A 16631-nucleotide genomic window follows, 5' to 3' on the forward strand; every position below is an offset into this window, starting at 1 on the left:
AAGGATGGTGACAAGACTACCAGAAGCAAAGGGACACTAACTACAGTAATTACAACTGAGGTACTATTCCAGAACTCATAGCACTTGTCTGTCTCATCACAATTTCTTACCTTCAATTTTGTTTCACATCCCTACCTGTACAGCTGAAATAACAGGAATGATTTGTTTTACCTGGGTGTTTTGGGGATAAATGTGTTTATCAAGATGTTCAGATTTTACCACCAAGGCAGCAGCTGTGCTGGAACAAGCCTGTGCTTCTCCCCTCTCCATTAACTGCAGCTCATGGTTTCTATATTGTACCTTTCCTCCCTTACCAGCAAATACTGCTCAACCTCACTGGCAAGGTGCACGTCCTCCGTAATTAGTGGAGGAACTGCTCACTCCATGAAAGCCTTTGGTTTCTAGGGGACAGCTTTATTCATTCACACTGAAGATGACCTGACACTGGGATCAGCAGAATTTCTGTTCAGCCTTTGCAGTTTTTGGATGGATGAGCCATCGCATGGAATGAGGCAGCTGAGAATGAAGCAGTCATAGCAAAACCCTTTTGTGCAGAAACTCCGCAGCAGCTGCAGCTACGGGTTCCCTTCAAGCTTTGAACTTGATGTCTGCTTTAAAGGTGCATAGTTCTCTGTGTTGTAGGCATGGGAAGATCAAGTCTGTAGGGACTTCATTTAAGCATTTCAAATTAGTATTTGTTTTATCGTGATAGTTCTGCTTCTCCATTCCCCTTGGAAGGCATCACTTCACCTTGAAAATGGATGCTTTAGTGATAAAGCTTGTAGGATACCACAAATAAAAGCATTGCCAAAACCCAATGTTATATTTTCTATTCAGATCAGGATTTGGATGAGACTATGTTAACAATTCACAGGGCCACCTTAAAGCATAAAATCTTAAACTAATATCAACTTGCTTTTAATGCCATCCATCTTACAAATTTCGTGAGTCATAAATCCACGGAAGAAATATACGACTTCATAATTAAGAGCAATTGTAAAGTACACACATAAGGGAGCTTATATAGGGTAGTGTTTAAAGAGCAAGATGAAATACAAACTTATTCCATTAAGAAATTGAGAAAAGGTTTGGGAGGAGTTGTTTAAAATAAATAAGAATTAAGATATTGCTAGAGTAGCAGGAGACATGAACTAAGTGTTCTCTAGAAGTATTTTTTTTTGCTGTGGTGTTGAAATCCAAGAAAAAGGCCTTTCCCCTTTGTTATCATCTCTGTTGAAGACAAGATCCCAGCCTAATATATTACTCTTGTAAACCCTCATGGCATCTCCTACATTGTGCAGTTAACCCCTTTTTTCAGCAGTGTTTTCACATAATTTCACAGAGTGGGTCAGGCTGGGAGGGACCACAGTGGGCTCATCTGGTCCAACCTCCCTGCCCGAGCAGGGTCATCCCCGAGCACACGGCACAGGATTGTGCCCCGGTTCTGGGGCATCTCCAGTGAGGGAGACCCCACAGCCTCTTTTAACTTTGCTTCCACGCCATCTCATTAGTCACTTCAGAAATCCCAGATACAAATCAGATGTTTAACTCGTCCTAAATTTCTGGAGGAAGCACAATTCCCACACAGCCGTGACCCATGTGCTGCCTGTAATATGGCTAAAAAAAATTGGATTTCAACTTCCACTTTCAAAACATGCTAATGACAAAGTGAGAGAGAATGGAGAGAAATCCTTCAATGCATAATATTTTGCACATGAGAAATGCTCAGAAAATATCACAATACAGGGACTGCTGCAAATATTTCAGTGAGTTGAATTACACAGGTATTGCAGAGTAAGGATGCAGTCCATTTGAAATCCTTTGAAGCAGTGATCCCTAGTCCCAAAGTCAAATGGTCATAACCACATTGCCAACCATAACTGAAAAATTTAATTTTAAATGCTAGGAAATATTAAAAAACTACTCATTTTATCAAAACTAAATGCAGTGCTAAAGTAGATAAGCAATTATGACGTGAACTCCTTACTCTCTCTGAAGTTTGGATGACATTTATTCTTCCACAGCATTTGCTTTTCATTGGCCATGGCTTAGAGTTATGTTAATTAAAACTGTGAGCCACCCTCCTTTATGAGCAGGAGGATGCAGAGTTGCTAGGAAACAGAAAGTTACGATCACAGTGTAAACTTTCCTGACAGCTAGAGGAAATACTTCATTAGAAATCCAACTGGGGCATTTAGGGAGCAGAATAAAAGAGACAATGGAAGTGGGAGTCTTTTCCATATTTAGTTCCTCTAAATTTATAGGACATTTTGTGTAGGCAAATTCCTGCATCTTATGCTAAAAACCTATCTTTGAGGAAACAACCTATTGAGAAATATCAAACCGAAAGGAGCTTCCTCCCTAACTTACCCCTCCAATCAACTAAAAGCCACTTAACATCCCACACAAAGTCGTAACTGCAATATTTGCAAACTAACATTTACAATCAGCTGGCAATTTGGGAGTTTATCAGCTTAAAGTGGCTGAAGAGGTTCAGAATGGGTGTGCCACTATGGGATGGTGTGACCAGACCTAGAAATGGCATTACTCAGAAATGTATGAGGCAACCAGAAGGATGGCTTATGGGAGTTCATCTTTAACATTACACCCTTTAATCTGTGATGTTTAATTTGAGTTAGTACAGGAAGGTACAGACACACATGAAACAACCCTCTATTAAGGAAATGGTGTTACGACAGCATGAGAGTTCAGGAGCTATGCTATGCAAACAGAAACTATATCTATACACACTCAAGTATGTTTATACATATGTACTTGCATATGGTTCTAAACCAATAATACTGGATGTAAGTTTTCTAAATAAGTTTTCATATCTGCAGAGAACAACTGCTCTCTCTCTGCAGTTGGGCTGCCTCTAAAGAGTTCAGGTGGTTCTTTTTGCATTGAAATGACTTTTGCTCGTTTAGCCAAGTGAAGCAAACAGAAAGACCACATACTGGGAGAAAAGCATATGGGACACAGAATATGTGCTCTCAAATCCAACAGGGGACACCTAAGGGTTAATCATAACTCAATCCTTATCAGACCTCCATAACCACTGAACTCACTCACTTCAGGAGGAGGTGTTCACTTGAGGTTTGCTTACACACCAGTGCAAAAAAACCCATCCTCACTACTTCCTGTCTTACAGTTGGCTGAATATTTGGGTTTTTCCCCACGCTCACAGAAGAAGGAAGTCCTCCTAGAGAAAAGAACAATCATTCTCACTTCATTATCAGTCCATCTGTAAAAGACTTGTTTCTGATCTCAATTTAGCTGCTGCTGCAGAAGACCACAGCACGGTTAAGGCATCCAAGAAGTTTTGGTTTCTGTATTCTTGTCCCTGTAGGAGGCACAGCTTCCCTTGACATGCTACTTTCCGTTTCTTCAGCTTGGAGTTCAATTAAAGAAAACTTCACAGGAAGGCAAGGAAACTGAAGCATAGGTGGGCTAAGCGTGGCACCCAAGCCCAGCCCAGTGGCCTCCTGCACCATGGAAATTCCAGAAGGACACATCTCAGCTGTGTTAAAGCTGGGTGTTGATGGCAGTGAAGCGCCCTCCTTCCTGATTCTCTCCAGCAACGGCCTTACCAGCTCTTCTATTTTCATCAGCCCTACAATCTGGCCACCAAATATCATGGGAAATCAACCTGATTTTCAGGCAGTGCAGTGATAAACAATCAAAAGGCAACACAGAGATTCCTCCTTTAGAGTCCATTCCACCCATAAGAGTCAACATCGATGCTCACTGAGGGTGGGTCATGAGAGTCTGGCAGAACACACTCAACACCAGGAATGGGGACAGCAAGTACCAGCAGCACAGCTGGGTCAGAGGCCACCACCACGCCGAGCAGGCTCTAGGAATGCTGTGTTCACTACGGAATACTGAGAGAGACAGATTCTTAAAAATATCTGAGAAAAACATGCCATTCAGTGTTTTCCTCAGTGCCTTTCTCCACAACACACATTTAATCCAGTGCAATGTGACATAGAGAACAAAGTGCCCAGCACTTCCCACATCCATTGTGACTTGGTTAAAACCAGAGTTAGCAAAGCAGAGTGGGTGAAGAATAACAACTGAAACACAAAGGCTGCATCTAGATTCCTTCCAAAGGCTGTTCTAAAGCAACTTTCAGATTTACAGATGTTTACAGAAAATCTCTAGTCTGGGGACCAAATATTTTTAATAACAGAAATGCTTTACTCTAGAAACTTTACAGGATAGGGTTAGTTATCAGTAAGTGTAAAAGTACTGTTTCTGCATGCAATCTTTGCCTTGCTTTTCATCCTAGATCACCACTGCTATAACAACCCCATCAGTATTCTTTACAAAAGCTGCTAACAGTTCAGTCAGTGTCTATGTACACTTTGTAGTAGTGGTCTGACAAAAAAAAAAGCTGAAATCTCTTCAGACATCACTATAACAAACATTCATCTTAGAGGACAGGATGTTTTGTCAATACCTTTGTGGTACATTATTGACTGCACAGAAATCCAACACTGCCAAGTAAAATCTGTAATTTGAAAGGCTACAGGATGCTTTGCAGCAGGGGCTTGGCAAATCTCCCCTTTTGTTCCACAAGCAAATTCCCAAGCTCCTGAAGTTTGTCAAGATTCACAGCTGATGCACAGGTCCCCTCACAGCTGATGCATCAGATGAGGTAGAGCAATCAGGTTAAAAGCCAATTTAAAGGAAGTTTGATGATGACAGATCAAGGATTTTTATTTGGAGCAATATATTCAGAATATATTTAGGGTAGGTCTGCAGAGCCTGAACTCACAAAACTCTAAAGCCTAACACTGAAAAAAATCAAAAGCTGAAAGGAGTAGTCTAGCACACACATAATAAAAAATAAAATCACTTTTCCATTGTTTTATATCTGTGATGATTTTTAAAGACGGACAGCACTAGCAAGCTGGTGAAAAGAGACAAAGGAGAAAGTTGAATGTAGACTTCCTCTGCATTTGAAGTGTTTCACCCTCATTTATCAAGACTGTGCGTAGGATGTTCAGTCTTTTAACAACAGGAAAGCAGAAGCTGTATCTGCAGGGATTTCATGACAGGTAAGTGTGCAAGGAATGATAGGCCTGACATGGAGGCAGAGGATTCATCTTCCCCGCTCCCACCCATCCCACTGGGAGGCCTGCAATGCCACAGGACTGCTTTCCTGGAGTGAAAAGTATGGTGAGTCCAGCATGCTCTAAAGACACTTGCTGCTAAAATCCGTGGCAAGGCAGCAACTCAAAGGCCATGGAAACAACATCCAAGCACTGCTGCTGTTTCTCCTGGTTCAGGGCATGTAGCTACTGTTTCATTTAGCACGTTTAGCTCTCTGCTCTTCCAATAAACGTCAAAATCCTCAGGAAAAAAATCCTCATAATTGTTACTTGCTGATCAAGATGTTGTGTGAAAACCATTTAACATTTTAAAATTAAGAAAAAAAATTGCCAAAAAGAAGCCCAGCTCTCATGAAATGGAAAAAATGGAACAACAGGATTCTTGCCGTACTAAGTCCTTTGTTAACCTGTGATTTCTGAACATGAACAGTAGAAGCAATATTTCCATTGATTATCCCGTGGTGCAGGGAACTAAATTGATGGCTTCTTCTTCAAACATCACTGTTTGGGCTCCAAGTACTAAGTCATTCCTCTGAGCAATAGAAAAACCCCTGCTGAAAGGGAAAGATTTTGGAAGAAATTATCTCATATTTAGTTCTGAATTATTGTCTGCAGCCAAATAAAATCAGGGCAGGTATATTTGCAGGTGTCCAGTCAGGCACAGTAACTTAATATTTACTTTGAGTACAATCCCAGGAGCTGTTCTGGGATATTCACACAAGGGAAACTGAAAAACACTCTTTTAGGTGGCTTTATTTTAATGTGAATCCAATCTAGCTTTCTGGTCCACCAACGGCAGGGCTCTTTTGCTCATAATCCAACAGATCCTCCAGAGCAACAGCCTGCAGGATGTCAACTAACAAAGTTTCATTCTAGAGTTATAAATAGTTTCTGGGTGGCTGAAGAGAGCGTGAATCAAGGGCACACCACTGACCAAAACCTCTAGGCCACCTCCATTTCTGTTGGCCATTTATATTTGCTTCAGGCTTAAGGTATGAAGACCAGCTTGTCCCTTCTCTGCATGCACGCTCCGACCCTCCAACACTAAATAACTTATCAATTTTCAGGGCCACATTAGCTGCTGCTTAGTTGGGTGCTAAGTTAATTAAGTTTGTCTCCTTTTCATTATCAGATATGGCCCAATACTCCATTTACTCATTAAGCAGAATGGCACGGTCATTAGAGGTGTTCTGAGTGCAGTTTTCCAGAGAGGGAGATAAACAACCTTGTATCTTTGCTAAGTGTCTATCCATTTTGTGTATATACTAAAAAACAAGTACAAAACCCCCCAAACTGGGACACAATGTGATAGCTATCTCAGGTGGTAGAGCAGGGATGGATATTGTCCTGGTTTCAGGTGGGGTAGAGTTAATTTCTTCTCAGTAGCTGGTACAGTGCTGTGTTTTGGATTCAGAGTGAGAATGGTGTTAGTAACACACTGATGTTTGGGGTTTTTGCTCAGTTATGTTTATCCTAAGTCAAGGACTTTTTTTTTTTCCTTGTCTCATGCTCTGCCAGTGAGGAGGTGCACAAAAGAAAACTGGGAGGGAGCACAGCCAGGACAGGTGACCCAAAACAGTCAAAGGACTATTCCACACCATAGAACATCATACCCAGTATATAAACAGAGGGGAGTTACTAAGAAGGGTGGCCAGTCTGGGCTTGGGAAGGGGGTTCTGGCATCAATCAGCACAAGGTGAGCAATTGCACTGTGCACCACATTTTTTATTCCCCCCCTTTTTTCCTTCCTTGTCCTCCAGACCAATTACAGCAGTTGAGAATTTTAAAGTCACTCGGTAAAAAAGCTTTACCAAAGAGAGTCAAGCAAGACAGGGAGAGCCAAGAGGATGAAGAAGCAGGACCATCAAAAGGGTGATTTTTAGGGCCAACATCAAGGTCATCATTGGAACCAGAAGAGATAACCACAGCTCAACCCCTATCCCTGAGTGAGCTGCAGATTCAGCTACAAAAATATTTCAGCCATCATCCCACATGAGCTGAGACAATGGAGCCAAGAGTGTGGAATTAGATGGTAAGGAAGCCAGCTGGGATTACTCGCTAAGGAACCAGGCATTGACAAAACAATGGGGAAAAAACACAAGTCCTTAATCTCTGGAGCTGATTTATCAAATGTGAGGGTAAAGCATCCTAATAAAAATGGTATTGATGTCACTTGGACAAATGGACTGCAACAGAGAAAGATATTTAATACCTGGGGAATCAGTCATGGGAGAAATATATTTTGGAACCAGAACTTCCTCCACAGTGAGCCTTTTTATAGGATGCAACTTGAAAGCATCTCTTTCTGTCCATTCTCATGGTCCATAATGAAAATAAATCCATCTGGATAGATCAAATTAAGTGTAAGTGAAATTAAGTTTTCTGTAATGCAAAGAACAAGTGTGAGTGTTGGGTATCAGAAAAGGGTATCAGAGAGGTTTAATAGATGCTGGGTCCACCATGAGCTTAAATGGCAGAGGAAGCAAGGAAGTATTTGGAAGACAAATCAAGATCCATGAGCAAGATGCTCATTATTAACATCTGTCTGCATGTTCATTATCTGTAAAGTAACGAAATAATGAAAGTTCATGGACTTCTGAAAACACAGTTAGCAGGGATTTCATAGACTAGCATGGGTCTCTAGCTAAGAGTTCTGGTGCTTGCTGAGCCTGACATTGAAGGAAACCTGTTGTGGTTCCTTTACCTATTCAGAGGCATATTAAATGAATAACAGAAAAAAGCATATGTAACTATGGCTGAGGGCTGAAAATAATTCAGAAATAAAGTGTGAGAGCAAATCAGTTATTTGTGCAGCCACAGCATTTCCATAGCGGAACAATAGATTTGTTTATTATTTCCTTGTTGCATTTCAATATTTTGCAACCAAAACTAACTGTTTTCACATAAAGAAAATATCTCTTCCAAATATATAGAAGCTGGATAAGAGAAAGCTAAGTTACTACCTGATAGTTTTGAGAGATGACCTATATTTCAGCAATACATTTATACACTTTTCAGTGTAATTTCAGTTAAAAACATTACCAAGACAAAAGCAGATTGAAAATTGATTCAAGACCTTCTCTGCACTTGCATTCATTTTTCTTATTGTCAGAGCCAGTCTATTCGTATAATGGTGATAAGGCACAGTATTTAACCTGAATTTTAGGCCACCACAGATTATAGTTTTAGGTTACAAGCTTACACAAGTGCTCTATCTGGTTAAAGTTGCAGCTATTCCATTTTTGTGATTTATAGGTACAGTCTCTCCTCATGAATTACAGAGGCAAAGTGACACCCCATTTGTGACTTCTGTAATTTTTTTTGTTATCTCATTGTAAAACACATCTCTCCTATAAAAAAGCACCAGAAACAGTTGGGGGTTTTTTTAAAATTTTAAAAGACACAAATTCAGGGATGGTCTTGAGACGCATTGCTTATGAAGAGCAAGTTCACACCAGCAGTGGTCTGAGCTACAACTCTGTGTTCCTATGTGATCTGTGAAGCACGCAGAGGGCAATTCGGGACACCCCGGGAGTATAGTTCTCTCCATGGACCACACAGAGAGCTATAGCTCTTCATTCCAGCCTTCTAATTTAGTTAAAGGTGGACTCTGAGGTATTCACGCTGTCCAAGTGATAAAATGAGGTCATTTACGTTTGTCTGCTGTTCACCTAATATGCACCTAGGAGGCCTGAAGAGCAAAACCCAGTCCTGGCACAAACAGAAGGAATGTTAATTGAGGTCAGTAAGGCAGGCATTTGCTTGCTGCAAGGCTGCCTTCCACTCCACGAGCACAGAGACATCATGTTGTTCGGCTCAGAAAATCCTCATCTCCTGCCTTCCAGTCAAATGCTTTTCCACCCACCTCTTCCCATAACCGAGCAGTCGGTCTCCCTTCGCTTTTTCCAAGTTTGTGGAAAGCAGACTGCTGAAGGTCTGAGGCTATTTTGACTTATGTCATTATACTGAGGAAAGTTTTTGTACAAGCTGTACTCCCCAAATACCAGATTTATCTGACTTTGTACATAACTAATGGCAGCAGCATCTTCTACCTGACACCTCCATCATACCTGTCCGCTTAGATGACACTAACATTTATTTCTTTCAGCCTCAAGGTATATCTCAATACCACAGAACAGAAAGGAAAAAAAAAATGAATAAGGGAACTTGAATTATATTATTATTATTTTTTAATTCTCATAGCACTTGCAGCATTTCACCCTGGTTTCATACCTTTGTTGAAATGTGCACCAGAAAATGCAAAAGAGCATGGACAGAAATCCCCTATAATTAAGGAGAAAAGTGAACTCTGATGCTTATGCCATGTGATTCAAATAGAAAGATATGTCATTTCACCATGTATTGAATCAGCAGGACAACAATAGGTACAGATTGAAGCTCAGCCTACGTAGTTTAACCTAAAGATGGATGAAGACAGATTTGATTGCATTGACACTCTACCTGAAGGAAAGAATTCTGGTAAAGAAAGGGCTTTAAATCTACCTTCCAAATTCTAGAAATCACAGGCAACTATTTCACATTACATGAAGGTACTTACTTTAGAAAGTCAAGATAATTAATTAGCAAGATGTCTGGCTTAAGAACAGAGCTTTCACTCTAACAATTTTAAGTCAACACAAGACATCCTGTAGAAGGTAAGCCAGGACTGGAAGCCCCTGACAAGCCAGGAACCACCTGACAAATCTCTACAGTTACTCAAAACAGGGAGGTAGGTGATTGTGTTATTTGATTTTAATATCTACACTTAAATTTAAAAAAAATCTATAAAGATTTTAGCATGAAACAAGGTACTTTTATCCTCATTCACCTTTAATTTAAAAGTAGGTATCAACTACACTTGTGACTGCCCAAAGCACCTACATACAGCACTGTTATTTCTGCGCTCCTGAGATGAGGTTCAGTTCAGTCTGTTTCAAACACTCTTATCCCAAACACTACGCTCTCAAGGTATGGCAGCCAAAGAGGACACTGAAATGTCACTCAAAGCATTTCTGTCAAAAGTAACAACTATGTATTTATTTATTTTAAACTAAAGTCACTGCCACCATCAGTTTACCATGGAAGAAAGCTAGGGTTTTAGTTAAGAGAGCAGCAACTTCTCAGGTAATGCCTGGATTCTCACCTCTAAAGTATCACTGGAAGCACAGACTTCTCTCACCAAGGATTGGCCTATCTCTAATTACTTCATTTCCCATCAAAGCAACATGTACATTTTACCCCACAGGAGCACTCTACAATTGTCTGTAACCCCAGATGACCCAGTACCAACTTGGGGTTTTTTGTTTCAATGAAAATCACTATCAAATCAGAGCACCTGTGCCCATGTCTACTGGATTTCCATAATCCCACTGTCAAAAGGAGCTGGCATTTTTGGTTCTGAAAGTTGCAAGATCTATTTTTCCCCCTGCCCACTGAGCTCTTTGCAAAATTACCAGATGAATCCCTTAATATCTGCCTTTTTGCAACTTTACTAGAAGATTTCTGGTAATACCCAGCTTGCACTTTAAAAAAAAAAAAAAATTAACTGAGAAGAAACCGCCTGACTTCACCCAGCAATTGCTATATAAAGTACTGGCATTAGCAACAGCCACAAGACATATGATGTCCAATCCTGAGGGAAAAAGCAAGGAAGCTGAAGAACTAAAAGCTGGTTGTTTTTAGCAGCATGACAGCACTGACAAAGCTGTGGGTCTGAACCAATCCTAAGATGTCAACAGAGCACTAAAGCACTCGTATTAAGTACTGCTGGCAAGATTCAGTACCAGCCTGGATGTGGGGGAGGAAAGGAGAGAAAACTAAAAGACGACAGCAAAACAAAGCGTTACGTAAGGAAAAAGCATTACTAGATCAGATCCAGGTGGGAATGCAGCTTCTGAGCTTCCACCAGCCCACAACAGCACCCTGTTTCTGGAGAACACAGAACTGGCACACTCAAAGTCCACAAGTACGTGATGCTGAACACAAGCGGGGCTTGATTCTGCACTTGCCTCAAGCACAGGTGTTCCCCAAGGCTCACAGGCAAAGATGCAGCCACGCAGAGTTTTGGAATAACCTCTGTTCTGCACAAGTTCTTTCTGAACTGAGCTGAATAAATGAAGCAAACCCACTGCACTTATCCTGGAAGTTATAGAAAGATCAATTATTTGTATTAACACATCTTGGGGGGGAGGAAATACACCCCAACACCCTTACCCTCCTCATCAGAAGCAGCAGGAAAGCATTTGAGTACCAGGGATGGTAAGCAACCCTCAGACTTCAAGGACAAAAGTAGTTTAAGGATATACAAGATCAGAAATCTCTCCACTACAAAGGTAAAACAAGACAAAACACAATCAATAACTTCAGAATCCTTAAAAACAATACAGCACATATTTTTTTCAACTATCATTTTACAGTTTACACACTTGAATGCAGAGCTGTCCAAGCTAAAGTGGGCAGCACAAGTTGCAGAGCTACAATAGGAAGATTAACTGACATTAATTAATTGAGTTTTGTAAATGAAGTAGCTCTTTTAAGCTTAGCATAAATCCCATACCACCACAATTGTAAAAACCATGATTTTTTTTAAGTCCTGAGTCAAGGTATGGCTAAGAGCCTGCACATCACAATCTGAAGCAGCATTACCAGAGAAACATGTATCTGTAGCTCCTTCCTACCTGTGGTGAGAATGTATCTCACTACCAAGTTTCCTTAACAGGAATCAGCATATCAATTAACTGGGACGAAGTGTGCAAAACTGTGCAGCAACCCAACCTTTATTCATGTTGTGCTGCCTTATAGAGTAAGGCAAAAATCACCCACCATAATTTAAAACAGATTTATCTTCTAATAGATCATAAAGATGACTCAAAACACTTCATAAACCTAGAGTTGTATAAAACAAAATTAATTTTTTTTTAAAGCTGAAGGTGAATAGCGAAGGTTTGGAAGGCTCAACGCTGAAATAGATAACGATCCAGAATGGATCGGGGCTGGAACTGGGAATGGCAGAAAACCCAGACTGGATCAGCGTTGGAATACGGAATGGGGGAAAACCCGGAGTGGATCAGTGTCTGACTACGGAATGGGGGAAAACCCGGAGTGGATCAGTGTCGGAATACGGAATGGGGGAAAACCCGGACTGGATCAGTGTCTGACTACGGAATGGGGGGAAAACCCAGACTGGATCAGGGTTGGAGTATGGAATGGCAAAATATTCTTCCACTGCACTAAACTCAGTTTTCTTGCTTTAAGTGTTCACCTTTTCAATGGCGAAGACTTAAGGAAATATCAGAGGATCAGGGCTGGGGTACAGGATGGCAAAAATTCCAGCCTGGATCTTCAGCTTGCATGACAGAGACGTTGAAGGGATGCAGGGAAGAAGATTAGGTTTGTTTAAGCAAACAAAAAGAAAATATGGGGAGCTGCAACTTTAGGGTTTTCCAGCAGGTTTCCTAAAGATACAGTCACAGCCATTCACAGGAATGTCTGATCCTGGTGAGAAGGAGAAAGCAGCACCACATGCACATTAATTAAACTGCAGTTTCACTGTCTCAGGAACAAGGACAGCAAAACCAAGCAAGATTTTAACTGAATTTGGATGTGTGCCTCAGTCTAAGGATGAGCAACAATAAAATGAATGGCCATTTGGGGACTGCAAATACATTTGAGTTACATTTTTCTCTCAGACATCATACTGGAGGTTGTCATTGTCCAGTTTTATTGTAAGGAAGATTCCCTCCTTCACCTTCACGCTGTACTACCAGAGAATTAAAATCCAAACAAGTGAAATCTTCAGGTCAGGGGAAGGAAGAAGAGCAATGCCCTTTTCCCACATGTACACTCCACTGGGAGCCCAGCAGCAAAGCTTGTAATTCCAGTGGTTTTCAACCCATCCACAGCTCCCCATAAACAAAAGGACCACAGGCATCATCTCAAGGTCAGCTTCCTCTTTTGTTGAGAATGTCTCAGAACACAGGCTAGCTTCTCTCTGTATTTATTGCCTGTTATGTAAAATCTTCCTCTGCTCCTGGTTCACAGTCCCAGGATATCCTGGCAAGGAAACACACACGAGGCTGCACTTTGAGATCATTTAAATAAAAGAGAATTGTAATGAAGAGCGGAGGAAGGGGGAAGAGGAATTTTCAGAATGTTTAGTTTAAACATACTTATGGTTAAAACCTCCCACTGAGTTCAGTTTTCTTGCTTTAGTGCTCAACTTTTCAATGAAATAAAGACCTAAGGAAATATCAGAAGCAGCCAGTGAGCCCTTTAAGTGATACTGAATCAGGAAACATGACCACAATGTGAACCACTTAAACACAGACATCCATCTTTGGCAACTTTTATTTTGCTGAAGCAAACGCTCCATAAACCCGTTCTCTGAACAGAGTACAGTCTTCAAACATTTTCTTGTGAGGATAAAAGGGAAAGATGCTTCTCTGACAGTTTTTTCTTGCTTTTTCTTGTAACAATACTTAAGAATTTTTTTAAAGAGAAAAATCCCAGAAGTGGCTTGTTCAAAGATGTTGTACCTATCTCACGTATAAAATTTTGTTTGCAATGGGACTTTCATGTGGGCATCAACAGGGACAATCTCATCCTTAAAGCAGTCCCTATATCAATCTGAAGCTACAATATTGCAGAGCAACCTTCACCGCAGCAATTACTCAGTTATTTTAACCTAGAAAAGAAAAATTACTCTACCAAATAGCCTCTGTCCCAAATACAATCCCAATGTAAGCTGAGGAGTGGTATTTCCAGCACGTGTATGCCCCTTCTGCAGGATGTAGTAATGCCATGCACAGAGCAGGCTGAACTATCCCAGAAAGAATGAAAGGTGGAGAAATTGCCCCATGAAGACCTTTGCAAAATCAAAAATGCAGTGCAGTCTCCATAAGAAAGGGATCCGTGGCTTCACAGAACTAAATCATTTCCCTCCAGCCCTCCAATATCTTCCAGCAGGTTGGCACTGAAGTTCACAAAGCCACTGACTGTCCTGAATGTATCTCTTTGATAGAGCTGTAAGAGTCTTAAACACTATATCATCTTTAATCTGTTTTCTAAAAAAAAAAAAAAAAAACAGAAACTTCCCTCTAAAGGAGCAGAAGTGCTGCTGAAAAACATTGCTTTGTACTGTTCACTGACATACTATGAAACTTGACTTCTGATATTTCTATTTTCCATTAATCAAGAGAGTATTTCCCTGGCATTAAAAGTGTGAAATGGCATCTGAAGACAAAATAATGCTTTTACCAATCAGTGACATTTCCCTCTCTCCCCAATGTATCAACCTAACTGAACTGATGTTTTCTAAAATATCGACTATATGCTTTCATAATAGCTAAATGTCTTGGGTTTTAACTTGAGGTAGTGAAATAAGATTTACTCAAGGATGGTAAATTAAACTGGGCATGCAATATTTGAACAGGAAATTACAGTTTTCAGACATGTTTTTTAAAAAAACCCAGTGATTAGATAAATGCAGACCTTCCTCTCTTTCATTAGTGAACCCATACCCTGTGTTCCTAGAAAATGTGACAGCAAGGACAGTTTCAGGTCAGAAGATATATCTGCTCCCATCATTACACTCCCTCCTGTCTGTGACACCTTGGATAACACAACAGCCTACACAGATGCATTTTCTGAGAAAAGTTATATTAAGGGTATTTTTTCAGAGTTGAATCCAAATCATTGGTTGAACCCAGCATCTATACATTTCTATCCATTTGCTGATAAAAATATACAAAAGAGCTCAATACAGAGGCAGGGAGATGTGCTGTAATGTAAAAAGAAAACTCATAAGAATGAAAAATAGTTCTGTGCTCAAGGTCGAAGCTTGTCCTGGTAAATTGTTTCAGGTATGTGAAGTCTCTCAGCCTGAAACACGACCAAGTTCAGCTGACTTGATGCCACAGAATGCAATTTCAGCATGCAGGTCACTCCTTTGACCCCAGCACTCAAAGTTGTTTTAATAGTTATGAAGTTCAGGATGTCAGGTAAAAACAAAACTTTGGTTTTGGAGATAAAAGATTCATAAAGTTATTTACCCTGATTGAGATATTTCCACACTAAATCAAAAAACAAAAAAAACCAAACAAAAAAAAAAAAAAAAAAAACCAAAAAAAAAAAAACAACCAACAGAACTTTTAGTAGGAAATCATCCAGAAGAAACCCTAACCCTACAGGTTAGCTCAACTCTTTAACAAAAGGATCTACTCTCTATGCTTAGCCCAGGCAAAAAATTACCTCAAATTTCTGTAAGCATATTTTTTAAAATTAAAATTTTAATACAAAGGACCCAATCTAGGAAGTTTCTTGAATCAGAAAACTTTTTTCTATCTTTTTTCAAGGGGATGATGAAACAAAACTGAAAGATTAATCTTCTGCAGTTGAAAATTAGGCTCAAGCATATCAATGCTTTCATGTTGCTGAAAAAAAGATTCTTTAAATTTTCATTTATTTTTGACACCTTATAAAAGTGTTAATGATGCTACATGAAAAAAATGAATCAGTGACTGTGGCAAGTAAAATTCACTTTGGATAAAAATAAGAAACTACTTTATTCCCTGATTTTTAACTTCATACCCATAATTTGCATAAAAGATTGCTAAATACATCATCTGGGGAGGACACATTTAATGTAAAGCATACATTAAGTAAGACAGATTATTGTTTATGACCAAGGTTTGGATACTGGACTAAGGTTCAAGTGCAAAAGGGAGTTTGAATTCTGACTTACTACTCAAACTGAAAGGTCATTTTAAGAACTAGAGAAATACCAGAATTAATTTAGAAGAGTTTTGAGTAAAATGTCAACTCATCTGAAATTATTTTAGATGAGTAAGATGGATCCTGGGCTGCATCAAAAGAAGAGTGGTCTCTGTCTTCAGGGACCCAACATAAGGAGGACATGGACCGGCTGTAGGAAGTCCAGAGGAGGCCACACAATGCTCAGAGGGCTGGAGCACCTCTGCTATGAAACCGGGCTGAGGGAGTTCGGGCTGTTCAGCCTGGAGAAGAGAAGGCTTCTATCAACAACCTAGCACCTAAAGAGGGCCTACAAGAAGGCTGGAAAGAGATTTTTTTACAAGGTAACAGTGATTGGACATGAGGGAATGGCTTCAAACAGAATAGGTTTAGATTAGATATTAGGAAGAAATTCTTTACTGTGAGGTTGATGAAGAACTGGCACAGTTTGCCCAGAACAGTTGTGATGTCCCATCCTTGGAAGCATTCAAGGCCAGTCTGGACGGGGCTCTGAGCAACCTGGTCTAGTGGAAGGCTTGGAACATCTTTTAAGGTCTCTTCTAACGCAAGCCATTCTATGATTTTATGATGAAATATTGCTTTAACCTAAAAAGAATTAGTCTTTCCCTTGCTATTTTGTTCCTACTAAGAATAAGCAATGATCACAGGTGTCTTCATCAAGATAGAGTGACTTTGAGTTTCAAGGAAAGTTTCCTGGTCAAAATCAGACTTCAATCATTGAATTTCCAAGCCCTTTCATTGCTG

Source organism: Corvus kubaryi, unplaced genomic scaffold (genome assembly GCF_017639235.1).
Source record: "Corvus kubaryi isolate FWS band 111438036 unplaced genomic scaffold, C.kubaryi_AGA036_p1.0 37391, whole genome shotgun sequence".
NCBI lineage: Eukaryota > Metazoa > Chordata > Aves > Passeriformes > Corvidae > Corvus > Corvus kubaryi.